This window comes from Akebia trifoliata, chromosome 12 (genome assembly GCF_017979445.1).
Source record: "Akebia trifoliata isolate Shusen 1 chromosome 12, ASM1797944v1, whole genome shotgun sequence".
In the NCBI taxonomy this organism is placed as follows: Eukaryota; Viridiplantae; Streptophyta; class Magnoliopsida; order Ranunculales; family Lardizabalaceae; genus Akebia; species Akebia trifoliata.
Window position 1 is genome coordinate 19,469,061 of NC_141386.1, and position 25,803 is coordinate 19,494,863.

Genomic DNA, 25,803 nt, shown 5'->3' on the forward strand with positions numbered 1-25,803 from the left:
AAATGGTCAAGACGATTTTAATACTTAATTTTTTTTAGTGCATTTTAGATAGGAAAATAAATATTGAAGCAGTATTTAATTCATCGTAACATGTAACCATCAAAAATTATTATTTTGCTCGAGCATTTAATGTGACAAGATCTGTGAGGTCTGCGAGGTGGGTTTAAGCCCACTTCCGAGAGTGTATATAACCTAACTTTGATAAATTATATTTTAACGATGTTAGAATATTTTGAGTTCAAATTTATTTTAGAAGACCATCATTAAGTATTGTTGGATAATAGAAATTTTGAAACATTAAAATCTTTATTAATTTTTTTTAAGTACTATTTTGATAAGTTTTACGGTTTTCAATTAAGTAATACGAAATAGAGTCAAATCATATAATCTAAAAATCTATTTCTACTTGAAAGATGTAATTCTTATGATCAATAAGACTATCTATACGCTTTTATTTTGTTTTAAGGAATTCTTTCTATTATTGATCTTGTGGTAGCAGAGATACTATAATGGCGGTGATTGTCATGCGAGTTTCATAAAAATTGGATGGTAACAATAGTATCAAAGATAACGATAATGATGGTGGTATAAGAAGATTGATGGTGAAATAGGCTTTATATTTTTAAATTAAGCAAACATTTAAAAATGGATCCCTAGATAATGTTCCTTATCAGCACAAAAGAAAACTATAGGATAATTGCATATAGTGTCAAGCCATTGAGTTATCAGAACTTACAAAAGATTTTTCTTAACAACAAATCAAGGTTTTACCCAGGTTTAATCTTTTTGAAATGTAACAATTGCACGAGTTGTCATGAGAATGCTGCCTTGTTTAAACAAAAAGGAATGGACTGAGGGTTAGGTGTGAAACTTGGAGAAGAGAGATTAATGCTTCTAAAGATAGTTAAGTCTAAGGTTTAGAGTTTAAGCGGGTCCAATAAGTTCCTTAAATGGTTTTAAATTCCCATTTCATGTCTTGTCTCATTTTGGATATTGAGAACTTGAAAAAAAGATTGAGATGAAGATGAAAGTAATCTCGATTTTAACATCTTGTCTCGGTCTCCAACAATACAAGATGACTCAGGAAAGTCATCTTTATCTCGAAAAATTATTAAAACCATGGTTCTTAACTTGAGCCAAAAAAATATTATATAGAATGATGTGACCAAAACATGGGCCAAAAGCCTAAATCCCAACTCAATTTTTTAGTGGCGTAACTTTGAAATGTACGTAATTCAAAATATCTATTACCTTAATTAAAAACCATTATTATGAATATTACTACAAATGACAACAATTATAAGTCATTGAGCATGTTTATGAATGTGAAAAAGGGATCAAAATATACATGTAAGATTCACTATTTATTTTTTATAAATTCTATTTTTACATTTTTTAGATTATTTTATGTTTGATTTTTATTATAGATTATCATCGTGGGGTCAAATTCCGGTGAAGGCGTTGATGGAGTCTGCCCTATTGATCCAAAGTCACTCCTTCCACCTCCTTGTAAGTACCGGTGTGGTACTTGGCAAGAATTCTCCGACGCTCAGGTTAGAGTTGCAGGAGAATAATGATTAGAACTGGTTGATCTCTACCCATCCTCAATCAGCCCATCAAAAACTCCATCTAGCCATTGTCAATTATGCTATTTATAGATCTTTCCTCTGAATCAAAGTTTTCCCTTGTAGCAGGATGCGATCCTGGAGAATCCCCTGATTACCAGGATCCTAAACGGAATTGGGATCTTTCGACATTGAGTCCATTATTCCAGGGAAATCTCCTCTGAGATCTCTAAACTTAATGTGCGTAAATCAGGATTACAAATATACTCAGACCAGGCCTCCCCTATTTGACAGGCCAAGTCTTATCTAGTGATACTCTGCCCTTCTAACCAGATTAGAAGCTTTCTACATTGGTCTATCCTACTGCTGGATAGCACTAGGAATGCTAACTTACTCGTGATACCACTAACCGGCTTGGACACGTGTACGATATGGATAATCGTGCAATTATTACCCTCTACAATCATTATTAAGTATTGTATTTAATCCTATTTTTGGTCTATTATTTTCTTTATAAATCCTTTTTCATCGAGATTGTGTATATACATGTGGCATCCATTGATTGAGAAAATTCTTAAAAGGCTTGAAGGTTGGAAAAGTTGTATTCTTTCTTATGCTGGAAGAGTTGAGTTGATTAAATCTATCTTATTATCATTCCTTATCTATTGGACCTCTAGTTTCCAAATTCCTAAAGGTGTATTCGAGAAAAATTAGTCTCTATTTAGCTGTTTTCTTTGGGTTGGACCTTCATCAGAGTCTTCATTTCATGCGATCAATTGGGGTGGGGTGTGCTGTCCTCGTCAGGAAGGGGGGCTGGGTATCCATACAATCCATGATTGGAATAAAATTGTTCTTATGAAGCTTTTTTGGAGGACGGTTAAAAATGATTCGCTGTGGAGTAGATGGATGCATGCTCGATATATTGGTAACAGTGATATTTGAAGATGTCAATCCCCTAAGGATGCATCTTGGACTTAGCAGGGTATTATGAATGCTAGAGACCTTGCGGCAAAGAATATTAGAGTTATTATTGGAGATGGTAGAAATACAGCTTTTTGGAAAGATCCTTGGTTAGAAGGGGATCCTTAATTTCACAATTTGGTAGAAGACAAATATATCAAATGGGAAGTGATCCAAATGCTAGTTGCTGATTTATAGACAACAATGCTTGGAATTTTCCAAATGAAGAATCAGGGAGATTGGTTCAAATCTGAAATCTGATAAATGAACATCATAATCCTTGGCCAAATGAAAAGGATAAGTATGTGCAGACTACTTCTCCATCAGAAGCATTCACTCATAAGACTGCGTGGGAATCAAATCGACAGAATAGAAATCATATCAGCTGGTTTCAAATTGTCTGGAATAAATTCAGTATTCCTAGGCAATAGTTTATCTCTTGGCTTGCAATGAGGAAAAGTCGCCAAACAATTGAGAATCTAAAAAGGAAAGGCATTATAATGCCATCCAGATGTGTTCTTTGTTGTTCGAATGGAGAATATAATGACCAGTCTTTTTGAATGTGAATAAAGCAGCAGGCTGTGGAGAACTGTGCTTACTAAATTTGGAGTGGATAGATTCCAACTTGGATCGCTGCAGACTGAAGTAGATTTTGTGAAGGATTTCTCGTTGGGCAACTCAGTAGTTACAAGCATGCTTCATGTCCCATTGTGCTCAACTATTTACAATATTTGGAAGGAGTGGAACATGAGAATTTTTGAAATCAAGAAACGACCTCATGAAGTTGTTATTCTTTCATTCAAGCTGATTTGCAAGGTGTCTTCACGGGAACAAAAACGAAAGCTAATGACAAAACGATTTTTGATAATTGGGAATGCTCCTTTCAATTAGTGGAAAATCAGCAACAGGTGGTGTGTTGGAAGCAGCCAAATAGAGCCATAATTAAAATTAATACATGCAGATGGGTCTATATCTGAAGATGGTGCAGGCTTCGGGTTGTGGGTAGAGATTTGATGAGATGTCCCTCCCATTGAGTTGCAAGCCATTTATGGAGGTCTGAAAATTACTTTCCAGATGAATTTTCAATCGAATATGATGCATCATATTATGTTACATGAGATACATTGTATCATATTAATGTATATCATCCCAAAAGGAAGTAGTGTTGGAGAATAATATATGTAGCAATATCAACAAGGATATTTTACATTAGGAAGTTTTAATAAATTAGAATATTTATGTTAAGCTAGTTTCCTTATCTTGGTTGATGTAATCCTTGTAAATATCCTATTAGGGTTGATGTAATATTCAGCCAAGAATTATCAATAAACTCAATTCTTCTTCACAACCATGGTGGAGAGAAACTGAGTTTCTCTTCTCTCCACCTCTCTCTACTTTCTCCACATCTTGGACACAAGCATCTCCTCTTCATTAGCAATGAAGGACTAAAGCATCGGAGATCCATATTTCATTCTCTCAAGCTGTCACATTCCACAAGGAAGCACATAAAACAATGTTTTAGAAAACATCCAGCACACCAGCAAAACCAATACAGACAGCTTAAATTGAATGAAAGATGTAGTAACTGCTCACGTTTGATAATAATTTGGGATCGGACCAGTGACCTCATGGTTGGAGTGCAGATCATCCAATTACGTTCTATCATCGTGAAGGTTTTTATGAAGATATCCTTCAACTGACCTACAAACAAAAAATTTAATAAAGACCACACTTTTTAACACTGAAAAAGTAAATAAATTTAAAACTGGTGGCTAAGGTCATGATCCAAAAACCTAGAGAGCCTAGGCATTATTAAAAGGCATCTTCGCTAGGTATCTCCATATCTAAAGACATTTAACACTGTGATTGTTTCCGATAACTAATTTATCAGAATAAAAGAAGATTTTTTTGGATATAGCTAACAGAAAAAAAAATTATTAAAAACCAAATCGAGAGTTAAATTATATCTTAACAATCAAATTTCTAATTTGTCAACCTAATTTGAACACTTGAATCTTCTAAATCGGGTTCAAGATTCATTGGTAGGACAGTGAAAGAAGCTTTTGAGACATGAAGAGCAACTTTTAACTCCACATATAATTTTTGAGAAATTTCCCAAACAATGATCAACTTTCGCAGGTTTTTTTAAGTGACAAACTCACTGATCATAAAAGTGACAATCTCATATTTTGCAGCTTTTAGCTACTTTAAACTAGTGAGATCATCATATTTTGGGGATTAAAATGAACAGTGAGTCGGAATCGGAATTTCATCATATTCAGCTCAGGAAATGGTAATTTACACTAATTTTTTTTCTTTTGAAGAAATGAAAATAGAATTAATAGAAAAATTATTAAAAGCAGAAATCGATAGTTAAATTATATTTTAACAACCAAAGTTCTACTTTTTCAACCTAATTTGAACACTTGATAGCTTAATTGGGTTCAGGATTCATTGGTAGTACAGAAATTAAGAAATTCTTTAATCAAACAAATCGATCCAGACGGAAAACAGTGGAAGAAGCTTTCGATTAAACAAAACAACAACCAAACATTCAACAATATAAAAAGACTAGATCAGAGCGCCAGAAAATCAATTCACCATGGAGACTCAAAATCTTAAGAAAATACAAATCCATCGTTAAAATATATTTTTGAAAAATCATTGAAAAGTAGACCAATTTTTACACTTGATAAGCCAAATCACGTTCAGCATTCATAGGTATTACAGGAATTAAATAACAGTTCAACGAAACACATAACCATTATATAGATCAGAAAACAATATAAAAAGCTTTTAATTAACCAACACAACAATCAGACTTTCAATCACATTAAAAGACTATAGATCAGACCAAAACAACGACTCACCATGGAAATATCACTCAAAGTGATTAAGACAGAAGAAGAAGAAATAGGTTAGGGTTTGGGAGTGAGATGTGAATCTTGGAGAAGAGATTAATTGTTATGAAGAAAGTTAAGTCTAAGGTGTAGGGTTAGGGTTTGGGTGGATCCAAATGTTCCTTATATAGAAGAAAATCTAGGAGCTTGGCCGCAACTTCCTCCCATAAATGGGACAGGTCATATAGAGTAAATCATGGTTGGTGGGATTTTGTTTCCATTTCACGAAGTGGAGGGTGTGTTAGGTAAAACGAAGGATTTCGCTGGGGAGTAATAATTTGCTCACAAAGCTATCAAGCCATTTGATATAGGATCCCATAAGGATTTCGATGGGGTGCAAGCTAGGGTTTTGGTGCACCCCGTAAGTTCCTTACATAGTTGTAAATCACTGTTTGTCTCGACTCTCACCTTAGGGATATGACTCGGGTGAGTCACCTGGGTTTCCAAAGATTTCTATGTTTCATTAAGATATTTGAACTAAGAAAAACTAAAAACTTAAAAAGAATAAGAAAATAAATCCCGATGTTGGCATCTCATCTTGCTCATGAAATAGATTTTAAAACCATTTTGAGGAGAAGATCATACACTACGTGAAAACTGTAAAATTCTATAGAAAAAATTGACGGGCCAAGGCCCACAAATTTTAGAAACCGAATTTTGACGGTCTAGAACCATTGAAATTCTTGATGTTCTCAGATTTGACGGCTTAGAGTTGTCGAATTTCTCTCATCCTTAATTAATTTGACAGATTCAGCCCGTCACAAAAAAAAAAAAAAATTTGACAATGAAAAATTCGACGTCTTGGTCCATCAAATTTTATGAAATTTGACTACTCAAGGCCATCAAATTTGGGCTTTTTTCACATTGTGATATATATAGAATCATACTATAGTGATGGCATAGGATGCTACATTAGACATTGATCTAAAATGGAGGTATCTACAAAATCTTAGATGTTTTTCACATGTATCTCGATGTAATACATCTATGGCTTCGTGCATAGTACCACATCTGCTCAGTGTCTAACGGAGTGTTCTACCAGTCACTTTATCGTTTTCCTTATAGATAACGACATGACCGAAAGAAGATGGGTTAAAAGGCTAAATGCACACATGCGGGAGTAACATTGAAATTGACATCGTTTGGAACATTGGTGTCCAGAGAACCATAGATGCTACTCACTCGTATCTCAATGAAAAAATCTATGGTTCTATAGATATATCCAAATCAGCAATGCTTGAAAGGATGTCATTTTCAATGTTACTTCGACATTTCCTAATTTTAAATAGACATAACTTTAACATTATATGTCAAAATGACTATTATTTTACTAATTAAAAAAAAATATGACGAGTATAAAAACAAGTAAAAGCGATTGAGCATGTTCAAAGAACATGAAAAATAACTATTTTTTAGTATGAAAATAGAGAAAAATATATATTTTTTTAAAGGGTTAAATATTTTAACATTTACAGAAAACAAATCAATTTTCAAAAATTACCAAAAATGAATTAAGTTGCTGGACAGTCCAGCGTTCTGGTAACTTGTTGGACTGTCCAACATTTTAATGTGTTAAATACATTGCTTTACCTCAAATTCCTTCTGAATGCTTAACTTGTTGGATTGTCCTGAGTTTTAATAGCTTGTTTTAACACCCCATTTAAAACACTGGACAATCCAACAAGTTGCTAAAACGCTGGACCGTCCAGCCACTTAATTCATTTTTTGTAAATTTTGAAAAAGTAGATTCTTTTTTGTAAATATTAAAATATTTAACCCTCTTTTAATAATTTCCCCTTCAAAAAATATATTTTCAATTACAATTTTTATTTTTGGTAAAAAGATATTGTATACACCTAAGGTGGACGGTTAAAATCGGCCTCACATACAACAAATCTTGCCACAAATATAAAAAACGAGCTTTGTTAACATGTGCCCTCCGGGCACATTTTAAGATGCATTAAATACACATAGAAATGAACCTTTCAAAGTAATTTTAGTATAATTATTATTTAGTGTGCATTTTAGGTAAGAAAATAAATTTTGAAGGTGTATTTAATTATATTTTTTTTAGTGCATTTTAGATAGGATATTAAATTTTGAAGGTGTATTTAATTTCTTTTAGTGCATTTTCGGTAGGAAAATAAATATTGAAGGTTTATTTAATGCATCGTAACATGTACCCATCAAAAATTATTATTTTGCTCGAGCATTTAATGTGAGATCTGTGAGGTGTAGGAGGTGGATTTTAGCCCACTTCCGAGAGTATATGATTTGACTTCTCTGATAAATTATTTTTTAACGATGTTAGAATATTTTGAGTTCAAATTTATTTTAGAAGACCATCATTCAATATTGTTGGATAATAGAAATTTAGAAACATTAAAATCTTTATCATTGCTTTTAAATTACTACTTTTATAAGTTTTACGATTTTCAATTAAGTAATACGAAATGGTGTCAAATTATATAATCTAAAAATCTATTTCAACGTGAAAGATGTAATATTTATGGTCAATAAGACTATCAATACAATTTTATTTTGTTTTAAAGAATTCTTTCTATTGTTGATCTTGTGGTAGCAGAGATTCTATAATGGTGGTGATTGTCATGTGAGTTCCATAGAAATCTGATGGTGACAACAGTATCAAAGATAACGATAATGATGGTGGTATAAGAAGATTAATGGTGAAATAGGTGTTATATTTTTAAATTAATCAAACATTTGAAAATAGATCCCTAGAGAATGTTCCTTATCAGGACAATAGAAAACTGTAGGATAGTTACAAATGGTGTCACGCCATTGAGTTATCAAAGCTTACAAAAAAAATTTCTTAACAACAAATCAAGGCTTTACCTAGGTTTATTCTTTCTGAAATATAACAATTGCACAGCTCTAATGAGAATGCTACCTTTCTTAAACAAAAAGGAATGGACTGAGGGTTAGGTGTGAACCTTAGAGAAGAGAGATTAATGGTTCTAAAGATAGTTAAGTCTAAGGTTTAGAGTTTAAGCGGGTCCAATAATTCCTTAAATGATTTTAAATTCCCATTTCATATCTTGTCTCGTTCAGGATAGTGAGAACTAAAAAGAGACTCAGATGAAGACAAAAGTAAATCTCGATTTTAGCATTTCGTCTCGGTCTCCAACAATACAAGATGATTCAGGCAGGTCATCTTTATCTCGAAAATTATTAAAACCCTGGTGTTTGACTTGAGCCAAAAAAAGATTATATAGAACAATGTGACCAAAAGATGGGTCAAAAGCCTAAATCTCAACTCAATTTTTTAGGGGCATAACTCTGAAATATACGTAAATCAAAATATCAATTACATTAATAAAAAAAATTATTATGAATATTACAACAAATGACAACAATTATAAGTCATTGAGCATGTTTATGAGTGAAAAAGGGATCAAAATATACATGTAAGATCCACTATTTATTTTTGATAAATTCTATTTGAACATTTTTTAGATTATTTGAAGTTCTATTGTTATTTAAGATTATCATAATTGAGTATTATACTTAATCCTATTTTTGATCTAGTCTATTATTTTCTTTATAAATCTACTTGGCTTTTGATGCGGAATTTGGGTAGGACCTAGAAGGATGGCATCAGAAATGGTATTCAAAGCTACCAACAAAAATGAAAGCAATAGGATAGAAAAAGCTTCATGGCCCCTGCCTATTAATGAGGAGTATGGGGGAAAAAAGGAATAACCAGTTAGCATCTAGATACATTCAATGCCAAGATGAGGAAGAAACCTTGCAACATCTCTTTATCAAGTGTTCCTTTACAAGAAGTTTATGATTCACTCCAACAATTATTTTACCATTTCTTGAGGATATGTTGGGATGGTTTACAGTAATTAAACATATAATCCCAAAAAGGAGTTGCCTTTGGAGATTTTCAGAAGGTCGCATATTTCAAGTGATTCTATCATGGTTGATCATTCGGTAAATTTAGTTAGCTAGAAATGTTGTGGTCTTTGATGAAGTGAAGCAAAAAAATTATTCTTTGGAGGAAGTTGAATTTAATCACGGACTGGTTCCAATACCCCTGGAGGAGTGAGGGGATTTAAATGGGTGAGAGACAACACCATGATCACCATCCACGTTCTTTGTTGGCGGAAACTTATTAGAGAATACTACGAATAACATGATAGAGTTCCAGTCTTACATTTCTAAACAGAGTTCCAATCTCTAATGGAAGGTCTTATACTTGTACTGCAAAAGTGCAAGAACATCATAACTATAGCAGAGTCTAATATCTCACATCCAACTTCTATGGGTGTAGTGTTGAACGAAGGCTCAAGTTAAGAGATTAATGTGTCATCATCAGTCGATGAATCATAGTTAAAGATTGAGAATAAAAAAACTATGTCATTAGCCTCTCTTTCTCTTAGAAACAAAAATAGCATGTAGTTTCCTTTTGTTTTAAGCAATTAGATAAGTCTCGGGTTAACATGTTGTATTTTACTATTATAGGCAGAAATCAATGAAATTATAGGAAGAAATCAATTATATAATACATGGAATATGCCAGAAGAAGCTCAGTACAATATTCTTCTTCTTTTAACCCCACTCCCTTACATAGCCAAAAAGAGAAAGAAAAAAAAAACATGTGTGCCTATTGTGTTAATTGCTTATTTCGGATGCCTTGTCGTGAACTCCAAGGACGACAGCTACTAACAAATACAATGGCAACAACATTTTCTCTAATTAATTCAACCATGTTCACCAGGTCAAGAATTTTCACTGGAATTGCAAATCAAAACAGAAAAAAAAAAAAAGGATATTCACCTTAGCTGTAATAAGACATTTTTTTTTTTTTTTTTTTTTTTTTTTATATTGATAAGCTAGGGTTAAAGGGACCCCACCCTTGAAACATTACTAACAAGTGTAGATAAAAGTTAAATCTTCCTCAACAATTCTCAAAAGTTCTTGAGGAACATTGCATATATCTTCAAGAATGAAAAAATCATCAGAATAAGATCCCATTTTCGCTAAATAATCCGCTACCCGGCTTGTTTCTCTCCAAAGAAATTCAAAACAACATTCCTCAAAGAAATGGTTCTGTTCTGCAATCTCCACTAGCGTTTCACCATATTTCCATGATGGAATGATTTCGTTCTTTAAGCATTTGATTGAATATAATGAATCTGAAGAAATCAAAATTCGATTCAAGCCCCTCGATCTTGCATATCTAATTGCCTCTAAAATTGCTTGAAGCTCTATCTAAATAATGTCATCTGCAGAAATGCTATTCCAACCTGCAAAGAGTATTGTACCACCGTTATTTCTGCCAATGAACTCAAATCCTGACCTCTGCATTGATCGCACTCCATTTGTATTGATCTTCACCACATTCTCCTCCGGAGTTGCCCAAATTATGTGTTTAATGGCTAGGTTAACAATTGAATAGCAGCAACCCCAATTGTTTAAAATCTGAACATTTATTTGCATAGATCCGTCTTCAATGGATATACCATCAAATCGATTCTTTATTGCCTCTCCAACCTGATTCAATACAACTTCCTTTGGAGCTATAAGGTCTACAAAAACTCTTTGATTCCTTTCCTTCCAACAATAGTAAACCACTACACAAAAGGATAAATGAAGCATTTGCATTATCTGTTTTCACTGAAATCGCACACTCTTGATCACCTACACTTCATCTTCTATTGATCCCATTCCTGTTCTTAAAATTCCAAACTTATTCAAACAATGAGTCCAGATCCATCGGGTATATGTGCATTGAAAGAACAAATAGTCATTTGTCTCTTGATGGTTATAACACCAAGAACATCGTGAAACCCATTTGAATCATCTCTTATTCAGATTTTCTACTATAGACAACTTCTTCTGAACCGCTAGTCACAAAATAAAAGATTATCTTGGAATACAATTACTCCATATAATTTTTTTCCATCCCACTGACTCTTGCCTTTCACATAACGCTTCATGAGCTGATTTCGAAGAAAATTGGTCATTCGATGTTAAGCTCCAAATTATTCTATCCCTTATCAACATCTTAGGGATTGGTTTGGATAAAATAAGATCAATAGTTGATTGCATGCGATCATTATATGGTCTTGGAAACACCCACCTTCTATCCACAATAAAATCTCGAATTCCTTATGACTATCGAATTGATTAATAACTCGATTGCCAAATCTAGAAATAATACTCCTTTCTTATAACTAAGGATCTTTCCATATATAGTGCCTTCCCTATCTCCAACTAAAAATCGAACATGCTTTCTAACAAATTCTCTCTCCCTTAAGATGCCCCTCCATGCCCAAGAAGCATTATTTGGAGGTTGACATCCCCCAAATATCTGCATCCCCCAAATATCTCTTCCCCATCCACTCCTCCCAAAATGATTTATTTTCCACCAATCTCCAGTACAATTTAGCCATACCAATTTTGTTTATATCCCTTAGACATCGAATGGCAAGTCCTCCTTTTTCATATGTTTTGCAAACTCTAGCCCAACTAATAGGATGAATAGAATGTACAATGGAAGAACCACTCCACAAAACAATATTAAGAATATTCTCAATCATTTTCAAAACACTCACCGGAATATTGAACAACGCAGACCAATAGACTTAAAAACTAAATAAAACATATTTAATTAATTCAAGTTTTCCCACATATGACAAAAGGTTTGCTCTCTACCCCTCAACTGTTTTAGAGACTCTATCAATCAAAGGTTAACAAAATGTATGAGATAATCTTGAGGAGAATAATGGAAGACCCAAATATTTGATAGGAAGAGTTCTTTTTGAAAATTCAAGAATAGCAAGGATAAGATTCTGATTTTTGCATGATTCACTAAAAAAAGAACTTGACTCTTTGCTTCATTAACTTGAAGACCGGAAGCATTGTAAAAAAGATTCAAAACATCCCGAATAGACGTTAATGACGTCTCATTATTATTTGAAAAAATTAGAATATCATTAGCAAAAATCAAATGAGATACTCCTGAGTTACCCATAATTCTAGGGATACTCAAATGATTTGAAGAAATATACTGATTAAGGATGCAAGAAAAAGCTTTCATAATAATCGTAAATAAATATGGAGAAAGATGGTTTCCTCGTCTAAACCTCTTTCACTTTTGAAAAATCCATAAGAAGTGCCATTAATAAGACTTACGACAACTAAAACTGTTATAGAAAGAAATTAATAAAAAAATCATCTTCAAACAATAAGAGAAATATCATACTATCAAAGCTTCTGAAAAAAGGTCCATTGTTTGTTAGTTATTTTTGGGGCGTCCATGTGGACCCAAACTATTATTATTCATGTATTAGGACTCATTTTTGGAGTTAGAGTCCTAATAAGTTTGACTCCTTATTTTCTCTATAAATAGAGAAGATGTGGGACGTGAATAGAGGGGAATAGAGATAACAAAAAATCAGATTCTCTCAAGAACAAAATCTTATTCTCTCTAAGTAGTATTATTTCTAGGTTTCTATCAGAAGAGGACTGTAGACACCCCATTTTTGCATTTGCCTGATTAATCAACTCGTCAACTTGATTACAACAGTTCCCAATGATGGATGATTATTCCAATGCTATATTTTATTGCTAAATATGTTTCAGAAATCCGGATAAGGTATCTCAAACTAACAAAACTGTAGAAACCACGCTATACTAGAAAAATATAACTCCAAAAATATAGAAATCATCATTTTCAGACAAAAAGAAGCTTCAAGATAAAAAGCACTAAAAAATAACCAAATTACTAAAATACCCCTAACCTCAAAACATCCCTAGAGTCTACATTACGCTTAGGAAAATCCTTTCAAACACATAAAATAATAAATCGAAATCAAATAAACCATCACTACAACATTTTTGATCTACAGCGACTGTTTATAACAGCAGATAATTTTATCCGCCTCTATATATATATTTATTGGAGCAGATACTATTATCCGTCACTATAAATAGAATTTATTGCAGTAGATACTTATATCCGCTGCTATAGGGCCCCTTTACCCCCAATTCAGTCTATATAGCAGCGGAAAAATATATCCGCTACTACAAAATCATTGTTTTGCCATACGGCTCGCCCACGGCTAAGTTTTTTTAAATGAATGTAGCAGCGGATTATAGCTTCCTCCGCTATAAAGTACATTTTAAAAAAAATATATAAAAAATTCAATTTTGTGAGTTCTTTCCGTTAATATATATTTTTTTAAAATTGAATATAACAGCGGATAATACTTTTCGTAGCGATAGAGTATAATTTTTTTTTAAACATTTTTTTAAAATTGAATATAACAGCGGTATATATTTGCCACAACGATAGAGTATTCAATATTTTTTTAAAATTGAATATAACAGCGGATAATATTTGCCGCAGCTATAGAATATATAAAAAACGTTAATATATTTTTTTTAAATTGACTATAACAGCGAAATATGTTATCCGCAGCGATATAATACAATTTTTTTATATATAAAATTCATTTTTTTTAGTTTTTTAAATTGAATATAACAGCAGATGGTATTTTCCGTAGCTATCAATTTTTGGTAAACAAATATAGTAGCGGTTATAACAGCGGATAAGTAGTTGCGTTGCAGTATGATGAGTTTGTTGTAGCGGATACTTTCTTCCACCGTTGAAAGGTCATTCATATACAACGGAAAAATAGTTCCGTCTGTAAATGTTCCATAACTTTGCGCGCGGACATAAAAATCAATTCGAGAAGGAAAGAAGAGGGCGCGAAAAGTAATTTTCCCATTCCCTCTCATTCTCTCCCTCGTTACTTCGTCTCTGTCACTCTCTCTCTCTCATTTTCATTGCCGTCTGTTGGTGCTTGTGAAAACACTTCGAAAAGCTCGATTGGAACATCCGGTAAGATCTCTCTCTCTCTCTCTCATGTTTCGATATTTTATTTTTTACAATTGATACTCTGCAACCGATCCATTTCTATTTGATTTTTGTTCATCCATGGATTCAACCACCCAATACGACTCAAATCTCAAACCCTAGAGTTCCATCGATTTTTTATTTGAGTTTCTTTTGTTAATTGTGATTTGTTAAACCTAGGTCTCTTTTTTTTGTTGTTAATTATTTGAATTTGTATATTGTGATTTGTTAAACTCAGATATCTTTGGATTTTTGGGTTCCAAGGTAGCTCATTTGGTTGGCTGTTTGAGGTAAGCTCTTCCTCTTCGATTTTTTTTATTTTTTTTTCTGAGAAAATGAAATTCTGAACATTTTGTCAACGGATGACATGGCCTTGACCTTGGTCTTTAATGGAAAGACTGGGATATATAGATAAAACCCCTTTGGTTTGGTAAATATTTATGATAGACTTTTTTTAAAACATTAATTTAAGGTATCGTATGTGTCAAATGTTTCGATTTTTGATAAAACCAAAGCACCGAATCAATATGATATTTTAAACCATGCTGGCCAACTTCTTAGAGCATAAAAATGTGCACAATCTCATGGACTGACCAATTTTGGCATTTAAAATGGTTGATGTTTGAACTTTATTGAATTGTTTTACACATGTTAACTGGTTGATGGGTTGAACTTTCAAGGGTTGTCCAATCCTCTCAAGCAATATTGAACTATTGTGGAATGAAGGGCCTTATGGTATCTAGGTGTATTGTTGGTGACATTGTCAATGGTCAATAGAACTAGACTGAGGTCTTAGGGTAGATTGTTTAATCATAATAGTCAACTTTTTTATGGAGGCAACCTGCATTTGGATTGAAAAGGAATTCTTTCGGAGGGAATTCCTTGGGAAGGAGAGTTAGCAAATGTTTATTTTGGAAGATCCCATAGATATGTTGCCAAATTACAAACATGGAGACAAGGAGTGAGGGTATGACTTGTAATTCTTGAAATATATGATACGAATATATATGGGAGTATGGGACCTGAGGGTCCCAATCCAACAATTAAGAAAATACCTTGGAGTTAAGAACATAATACAATGAAAAATGATAAGGTGACCAAGTTTTGGCTAAAATTTATGTAGCTTGCTGCCTTAAACTCCTCCTTTACTACATCTTGATGTATGTTGTGCATATCTTCAAGTCTAACAGTTTAATGTTGGTGGGATCCATCGTAATTTAAAGCCACAACTATGGAGATTAGAGGGAAATACTAGAGTGTGTTTGAATATATTTTTTATTGAAGAGGGAAGGGGGCATGAAAGTTATTGTGATAAGGGTTTTAGTTGATGATATTAGTTGGGTAAGGATTGAGTCTCTTTGGATGGAAAGAAGGGTAGGTTTCTGTTATTATGTGATTCTTCACTAATTAAATTATTGGGGTTTTCATTAGGCATTGAATTCATAGGTGATGTTAGCTTTGTTTATTGTGAGCTGGTTTTGTTTTGTTCTTGTTAAAAAATATGCTTGATCATGTCAAGGAGCGAAGGGACCTTTACTTTTTTGTTGGTATTGATTTTATTTAGCCAGAAAGTGCATGAAAGTATGCCATGGTTGTATTATTAGCATAAATTTGCTGGGATTACCAAAATTCCATTCGGTGGTTTACTTGGTGAACAATGGGTAGCTCAAGATTACATTTCCAAATTATAATGGAATTGAGACATGGGACTACTTGACTATTGTTCCAATTGTGCTTTTGCACTTTAAAATATATTGGTATACTATATTATGGTAAACTTTTTCAAGGGAGTCCACTTGTGACATTAATTAGTTAGTCTTTTCAACGGTTAGTCTAAATTACTTGACAAACATTTAAGGTTAGAAAATAAGTTTTTTTTTTTGGGTGGGGGGAATGAATATTAGGCAGAAAGGTAGTCTCTGGTCTGTCACCTCAGGTTTCCCAACTTGTTAAGATCTTATTTTGTGCCATATATTTTGGTGATGTGTCATTTTTTAGAATCATTTGGATTAGACAGAATCTTCATTTTCTTTTGACATGTGGCAAATAATAATTGGTTGAATCTTCAAATGTTTGATTGCTCCATCTTACATCATTTGCCACGTGTATGAAAACTGTTATCAATCCAGTTCTGTATAGAATCCATAGTAAAGATACTTTAAGAGATTTTGTAACAGTGAATGAGCAATACATAGAAGCTTTGTGCCAATGAAAATTCAATCCATTTAATACGCAAAACATATAACTTACGCAAGTGCGCCAAAAGTACCAATGAAAACAATGGCTCCAGAATTCCTAGCTGCTAAAAGTGCCTATTCAAGGCATAAAAAAACTAAAATGAGTAGGGATTAGCAATAATCTATTCATGAATTTATAGCAAACTAAGATGCCCACATATGGATACCAGTGCAAAAACTATTAGAGGAAATGGGTTGATTGTGTTTTGCAATTCAACTACAAATAGGCGCATCCTTACCGCAATGAAAAAGGTCTTGTCCCCTAGTTTAGAAAAAAAGATCAGCAAGAAGGCCTGCAACAGAATTACACTGGTGGTGTTAGTGGCTGGAGTCAATAAATGATTCTATATAGTGTTTTGGCTAAAACATGAATTTGTTTATTTTATTTTTGTGGTGGTGGTGGGGTGTGCGTGCGTGTGTGTGGACTATTGAGGGGGCGGGGGGTGGGGGGCGGGGGGCGGGGGGGGCACATGTTACATAATGTAATTAGCAAGTAATCAATAAAACATAAGATACCCCGTTGAGCTAGAGAGTAGAGAGAAACCATTCCAAAGCAAGCCTAAAAAAATCTGAAATTTGTCCTCCCGAAAGCTTAATATCAGAAAATTTGATAATCCTTCCACATTCAGTAAGTTTCTTTTGTAGGGTTGAACTTAATTTTCATCCATATTCAGTAATTTATAAAAGAAAACTTCTATACAATGGTGGATGTTACAGAAAAAAAATAAAAAAAATCACAGGTTACTGTCGGTATCGGTTGGAAAAGATAATGAGTTGAGGATTAACAACCAAAGAGTTAACAAGGATAATTTAACCAAGATATCGAATGGAACATACTGTTTCTAATGGGCTAAAGGTTGGTGTAAAGCACAAAGCATAGATCAAGGAAACCACAAAAATAAGAAGACAACAAACAAAGTTCACTTTGTTGACGATCTCCACTTGCCCAAGAAGATGAGATCTTGGCAGACAAGATCAATAAGAAACCCAATCAGGTCTTGGCTGAACAGAATTAGTTAACCGAGCCTATCAAGTAATCAGGAGATTAGATATCTTGGTTTCCAAATAGTATGGACCATGGAGAATGAAGTGAATATGTCCGTTATTGAGTTCACTTATTTAGGATGATTCAGCAAGAATTGATAATTTAACTAATATTGGAATGGAATACCGATAAAAAATAGAAAACTAATTTCGGAATGAATCTGTAGAGGTAAATGTTTTCATCAGTATTAGGGTCTCATTATGGTTCCTTTGTATTATATGTTACTCGATGTTTACAATCACTATCTTTTAACTAGAACCTTCACCTATATATGTAGTTTCAGCATGAAATCCCAAGAGAAACAACTCTATGAAAATATTAGAAAGAAATAAGGATCACTTAAGATAAAGATGCTAGGAAATTGGGGTTAAGGATTAGAAAGATGTTTAATATTTTATTAACTAATTTGAATACACACTAATGTATTCCCATAAAGGAAACTAAGAAGTATTCAAGATTGAAAAATTGGTTCCAAATATGTAAATTGAGATTCAATTTGCAAATTGAAAAATTAGTTCCAAATATGCAAATTGAGATGAACCAATGTTAATGACATAAATAAACCACAATAGTGTTTCTTTTTTGCACTTCTCCAATACCTATGGTTTTCATTAATAGAGGTTGCATCATGTAATTGCAGGGGTTGGAGTCACAGTGGCATTCCATTGAAGATTGATTCATCGCAAACTAGGTATGACATTTGCTTATTATTTTTATTTCCCTCCTCATACCTTTGTTCTCATTGGGATCAAATTTGCCTTGGATTTCGTTTGAAGGATTATTAACCTTATATGGTTGTTTAGAAAATAAATTTGAAAATTATTTATTTTCTTAACCCCTTATAATATTTGGACTGGTGGCTCCACCCTCGTATCTTTGGGAAAAGGTGATACGCACGTCACTCCCTCCTGTTGCTCCGTCAATAGGATTTTTCAAAGCTCTGTATAGCACAATAGTGACATATGTGTATCTTAAAATATAACAAAATATTGAATTGTGTCAAATATACATATTTTATGATTATTATTACCTATTACTTAGGTTTCTATGGCGTATGTCTTGGGTTAGCGAAATAAAACTAACCATGAAAAGATTTATGGATTGGATAGGTTAACCCAATGGCCTGTCGGATGGCCTATCCAATGGCCTGTCGGATGGCATCTTGGGTGGCCTACCTAATGGCCTCTCGGATGGCATGCCCAATGGCTTGTCGGATGGCCTGCCCAATGTCTTGTTGGATGGCCTAACCATTGGCATGTCGAATGGACTGTCCAATGGCCTATCGGATGTTTGTTTACTTGAGGTGTAAGTAGTAATAGCTGGCCTGTCAATATTACTTAATTTTGGAAATTTTAAAAATAATGAGGAAAAACTTGGAATGTAAAACTTCATTCCTTATCTTCCCTCCTCGTATCTCCACTTTTGGAGATAACCAAATTTGACATTTTTGTTCTTCTCTTCCCTATATTTTTCTTCTCTTATCTTCCTACTTAACTATCCAAACAGGTAAAATGAAGAGAAAATTGCATATTTTCTCTTCTCTTCTCTTATCTTCTCTCAATCCAAATAGACTGTAAAGAAAACCTCACATTTGTTACAGTTTTTATAGTATTATTTTTTACAGTAATTTTTGAATTTAGGTGTTGAAGGAAGTGATGGATAAGAGTTGGATGAAAAAGTAGAGGTAGACTCAACTACTTATGGTCCATTGTAAATGTTTATAACTTAATGGGATTTGTATTTAAAACTTCTACATTATTTTCTAATGTAGGGTGAGTAACGAATATATAAATGGTGTTGATAAATTCCTTGACTTCGCATTTGCCAATACATCAACCGGCCTCATCCCATGTGCATGTAGGAAATGTGTCAACGTTAAGCTCTTGAAACGGGATGTTGTCCAGGAGCATCTCATCATTAATGGAATTATGGAGCATTACACACTATGGAAATATCACGGGGAAACTTCTTCCACATCCACACCCACACCCACACCCACACTTCCATGTGATGATACTCTAGGTGGTGTTGATATGAATGGAATGATGCACGATGCTTTTGCTTTTGATATGTCGAGTGTGGACAATGATGTACCTGATGGAGCAAGTGAACCTGCACAAGGGTGCGATGCAGAAGCAGAAAACTTCTTCAGATTACTTCAAGATGCAGATAGAGAGTTGTATCCCGGATGTACCAAGTTCACAAAGCTCTCTTTCATTGTTCGACTATATCACATAAAGTATTTGTCCGGATGGAGGCATTACCCGAGGGAGAGTTGTTGCCAAAGTCTTTTTATGATGCGAAGAAGATCATAAGGGACTTGGGACTTAATTAAAATAAAATTGATGCGTGCCCCAATGATTGTATGTTATATTGGAAGGACACAGCCAATGACCAATTATGCAAGGTGTGCGGTACTTCGAGATGGCAGCAAGTTGAACATAAAGAGAATTATGAAAATATTTCTCCAAGGACGAAAGAAAAAAAGATTCCTGCTAAAATATTGCGTTATTTTCCATTGGTTCCAAGGCTTCAAAGGTTATTCATGTCATCGAAGACCGCATCATTCATGAGATGGCATGATGAGAATCGAACCAAAGATGGGTCTTTGAGGCATCTAGCTGACTCTCTTGCCTGGAAAGATTTTGACGTTAAACATCGATCATTCTCTTTAGACAGTCGCAATGTTAGACTTGGGTTGGCAACTGATAGCTTTAATCCATTTAGAACGATGAGTATTTCTCATAGTACATGTGTAGACACCCCATTTTTGTATCCGCCTGACTTGGCGATCCGTCACCCGCTTGTTGTGAATTCCTAATGATGAGCGCAAAAAAACTCGAAAGTTTGAGAGAAGCATCATTCTAATTCCCTCTGTTTTCTGATTTTATTCTATTATTTCTCCTTGCCACGCAACATAGAATTATACACGCTTAGGATCGCTACACCATACACGCAACTTAGCAAGCATGTACGCTTAGGTTCGCTACACATTTGGATAAGTTAAAGACCTCGCTATGCTAGGAAAACATGACCTCGAGACTTAGAAATAATCACGTTACGACTGAAAGAAACTTCATGCCAAAATAGACAAAAATTGATAAAATGACGAAAATACCCCTCATGAATTTCGGACCTTTGAAAAATCTCCAAAGTACCTCCGTTACATTCAAAACATGATTTTCAGTCTAACGGGACCCAAATCGACGAAATCGAAGAAATTTATGAAAAGTCGCAAAATGACCGTAATGCCCCTCAGTGTCCGACTCTTAGAAACCTCGACGCTTAGAAAAACATAATTAAAGAATTAAAAAGACTTCAATAAAAACCTCGAATAATCAAAATTTACAATCAAATAAAAAAAATTAAAAATTGAAAACAACCATTAAACTAAAATTAGAATTTAATCGACAACTTAAAATTCAAGATCAATTTGAAATTCAAAATTAAATCAAAAATAAATTTTAAAATCAAATTAAAGATCAATTAACCAATCCGAATTAAAATTCTATCGAAACCCAACTAAAGCCGATCAACAAATTAAAAAATCAAAATTCAAGCTTAAATTAAACTCAATCGACCAATCAATATCCAAATCAAAACATAATTAACCAATCGAATTAAAATCTTAATTTAATCAACCAATCAAGATCGAAAAGTGAAACACAATTAATCTATCAAATTAAAATCAAATCAAAATTAAAAATTAACCCAAACCATCAACCAAAATTAAAAATCGAAATTTAATCTACCAATGTGCCACGTGTTGTGAAGCATGGGATCATGATCCCATTCTTTCTAAACTTTAAAAGAAAGTTATTCGCTCTTTGGTTCGATCAAAGAATAAGCAAATAAAAGAAAGAATAAAAAAATAAAAAAATAAAAGAAACAAATAAAGTAGAACAAACAAAAAGAGAAAGAAATAAATAAAAGAGAGAAAGATATAGAATAAAAAATAGCAAGAGATTGCTATAAAAGAGAGAGCTTTCTCTCATAGGGGGATCTCTCTCTCACGTGGGTTGCTCTTCTTCTTCAATGTCTCCTCCTCCGTGACCTCTCTCTCTAGTCTCCTTCATTCTCTCTTCAATACCACCACCATTAACACCCCCTCTTGTTCTCATCTCTCCGCTACAACACCTCTCTTACAACAGCCCCTTCTTAGCCACTAAGACCAGCCCATTAACAACCTCCATTAACAGCACCCTCAGCCATTAGGACCAGTCCATTGGTAGCCTCCATTAATCTTCAGCCCCAAACGTCCTCAGCTCCCTCTCCTCCACTCTTTCTCACATTCTCCTTCTCTTGGACAATAACAAAAGAAAAAACAAAAGAAAGAAAGAAAAAAAAGAAAAGAAGAAGAAGAACAAGAGAAAAGGAAAGAAAAAGAGTACGAAAAGAAAAAGGAGACAGCCCCCACTTGTGTCTTCTTGAGTCAAGATACGAAACCCCACTCCATTGCAACTTTGCTGCAACGTCCTCCCTGCCCAGCCTTCCTTTCTCTCTCACTTCCTCTCTTTAGCCTCCTCCCTCTTTCCAACTCACTAAAAGAAAACAGCTCCACCTCCTCTCCCAAACGTCCACTGCACATCGCCCTCTTCTCATCCTTCTAACTCTCTCAGACAGCAGTCATCACCACACCCTCTTCAACCATATACAGCAGCCCCTATTCTCACTTCTCTCTCAGCCGAACTCTCACAATCCATTCCTTTTCATCTTCAACCTGCAGCAACACGATCAACCATTGATTATAGCACCCTTGCTCCCCTCTCTTCTCCTCCATTAAACCAGCCCATCTCTTCTTCATAAGTCCCCACCAGAAGTCCCCTCCACTGTTGTTGCTGCACCAACGCCCTCACCATTACAATATCTACAGCAGTCACGTTGTTGTCGTTCCCCTCACAGTAACAGCTGCACCAACGCCCTCCCTGTTACAACCCCTATAGTAGCAGTCCTGCCATCCTCATCCGCTGCTATCGAGTTAAGTCTGAAGGATCCATTTCAGAACAACCGTATTGTCTTAAAGGTAAGTTTATTTTCGTCGTGTTATTTTGTTTTAGGTTTGTATATTTGTTTATTTTTGTCTCGTCTTTAACGTAGTTTCTTCCTTCTTCCCTCTATTCTTCTATCTTTATGGTTCTTGTTTTTTTTTACTGTCATGGGCCCATCGCCAATTTTTGTTCTTGGATAAGTGAAAAAAATTTATTTTGCATTTTTATGTTTTTCCTTGTTTTGTTTTTGAGATTCTTGATGTTACCAATAAATTTTAAGATACTTATTCTCGAATCATTTTTTTTACCCGTGGGTCAACTCGCTAATTTGTGTGCGATAGAAGCTTAAAATCATTTTTTATATAAAATGGGTGTTAGTTGAATCAATGAGTTCGTGTGCACATATGGGTTTAAAATCGATTTTCTTTTTTTTTAATAATGGGTATCGAGTTAACTCGCTGACTTGTGTGCATTAGAAGTTTAGGATTGACATTTTTTATTAACTTGCCATGCTAGTTAGCTCACTGATTTGTGTGCACATATGGGTAGGGCTGTCAACGGATAGCTATCCGATCGGATACTGTTATATCCGAATTCGAATCCGAAAAAAAAAATACTATCCGAATTCGAATTCGAATCCGATCGGATATCCCTAACAAACATTCGAATTCGAATTCGAAAACTATATCGGATATCCGATAATATCCGATCCGATCCGATCGGAGTTTGCACAGTCGAAATCCATAGATTTCATCTGAAAACTCCGGCGGGTTCAGATCATAGAGAGAGAGAGAGAGAGAGAGAGAGAATATATATACCTGGATGCTCGTCGGCCGGATTAGACATGTCGGAGTTCGCATATTTGAAGTGAAACCCATATATTTCCTTCAAAAAATCACTTCGATTGATTAGATCGGAGGGAGAGAGAGAGAGAGAGAGAGAGAGAGAGAGAGAGAGAGAGAGAGAATGCCTGAGGCTCGCCGGCCGGAGAAAACCGTAGTCACGAAGTTCGATCGAAACAGAAACCCACTGTTAACGTCCTCTGTTATTTGGGTTGAAGGTGGGTTCGTTTGAGAAGATAAAGATTTGAAAATAGGTTTTGTTGTATGACACGAATATTTAACACCATATATTTGCATATATAATGTTTTGTTGTACAACAGAAATACATAATATATGTATTATTTTCGGAGCGGATATTATCGAATCGGATATCGCAATATCCGAATTCGTATCCGAAACTCATTCGAATGTAAAAATGGCATCCGAATCCGAATCCGATATCCGAAAATTTCGGATAATATCCGATTTTTCGAATTCGAATTCGAATTCGAATTCGGATTTCGGCTATCCATTGACACCCTTACATATGGGTTCGAAATCGATTTTCTTTTTAATAATAAGCACGTGGATTGGCTCATTGATTTCCATGTACATTGGAATTTCAAAGTTGATTTATTAACAAAATAGACATTGAGTTAACTCATTGACTTGTATGTGTGCATAGGAAACTAAAATCGATTTTTGATAAAATTGATACGTGAGCCAATTCACTGATTTTTGGTGTACATAGGAATTTCAAAATCGGATTTTTTGATGAAATGGACGTATGAGTTGACTCACTGATTTTGGTGGACATTGGGGTGTGAAAACTTATTTTACTCTTCAAAATGTTGTCAATGAGTCGACTTGCCGATTTATGTTCACGTGACAAAAATTGATTCTTGAAAATTCACAACTTGCTAATTTTGGGGATTTATGGATTTTTCTTTGATTTGGTGATTTTCCTAAGATCATGATTTTCTATTTTTGGAAAGTTGATATTTGTAAATTGCTAATTTGGGAAACCCAATTTTGATAATTTTCTAATTTGGAAAACCCCTTTTCCAAATTTCTAATTTTGATCTCTCAATTTAGAAAATTTCTAATTTCTAATTTAGAAATTTCGTGAATTCCCAAATTAGAACTTTCATATTCTCAGTTTTTCACTTTAGAAAGTTTTCACAAATTCCTAGTTTGGTCGATTTGGAAAATCTTCACATATTTGGATTTGTAATTGAAATAGTGCCACGTGGACTTTGAAGCATAGACTGGAATTAAGGCTTTTTCAAATATTTCCATCTTTATGCGAAATTCGAGAAATTATATGATATTCGGGGAATATTAACCTTGAGATTTGTTTAGCAAATGCGATATAATTTGATGATGATAGTGATGATGATTGGACCATAATCTTGACTTTAGTCTCTACCTGTTGACCATAGGATAGTTTGGATCGTAGTAAGGACCGATCATCCCGATCGGGCAGGTTCGGTGCCTAATACCTTCCGAAACCCGTAATCTGATCCCTTACCCATTTCTCTGATCCGTGGACCGATCCGATCCATTTCGGAGTCATTTATGGTTTCTAGACCTAAACTAGGTGGTGACACCTTACCTTTCAAAATGTCCAATTTACCAATCGGACCCCTACCCACAATTTGGTGGAAAATGGGTCGAGGTGATTTCAACATGGCCTGTCATTCTAACAATATACAACTTGCCACCATGGATGTGCATGAAACAGCCTTATCTCATGTTATCATTATTGATTCCAGGTCCTTATGGACCTGGCAATGATATCGACGTGTATTTGCAACCATTGATACATGATTTGAGACAATTGTGGGAGTTTGGCGTAAACATATATGATGCACATAGCAATCAAACCTTTCAAATGAAAGCTGCACTATTATGGACGATTAGTGACTTTCCAGGATATGCTATGTTGTCTGGATGGAGCACCAAAGGGCGTCTTGCTTGTCCTTGTTGCAATAAGGATACTTGCTCTCAACGTTTGAAGCATGGTAGAAAATTTTGTTACCTAGGTCACCGTCGATTTTTACCGATTGACCATAAGTTTAAATTTGACAAGAGATGTTTCGACGGAGAACAAGAACATCGAATTATGCCAATCCCGCCATCTGGTTATGAGATTTTGGAACAAGTAGAAGGCATGAGCATCTCGTTCGGGAAGATTTCTAAAGTTGCAAAATGTCGCAAGAGAGGGCGAGAAGATGATACGAGAGATTTTTACAATTGGAAGAAGAAAAACATTTTCTTTGATTTACCTTATTGGAAACACAACCTGTTGCGGCATAGTTTGGATGTCATGCACATTGAAAAAAATGTGTGTGATAATGTCATTGGGACTTTGTTAAACATCGAAGGAAAGA

At 34.3% G+C, this 25,803-nt stretch overlaps 2 long non-coding RNA genes across 2 annotated transcripts; both read right to left on the bottom strand.

Moving 5' to 3' along the window:
- Window positions 1-3,016: 3,016 nt before the first annotated feature.
- Window positions 3,017-5,702, bottom strand: LOC147389027 (uncharacterized). Its single transcript, XR_015170873.1, has 3 exons — window positions 5,396-5,702; window positions 4,119-4,226; window positions 3,017-4,006 (listed from the first exon to the last, which is right to left on the bottom strand). It is a non-coding gene; the product is annotated as an uncharacterized LOC147389027 (long non-coding RNA).
- A 10,659-nt stretch (window positions 5,703-16,361) lies between these two features.
- Window positions 16,362-23,953, bottom strand: LOC147389028 (uncharacterized). The gene is made up of 3 exons (XR_015170860.1): window positions 23,407-23,953; window positions 16,795-16,848; window positions 16,362-16,630 (listed from the first exon to the last, which is right to left on the bottom strand). It is a non-coding gene; the product is annotated as an uncharacterized LOC147389028 (long non-coding RNA).
- Window positions 23,954-25,803: the final 1,850 nt, after the last annotated feature.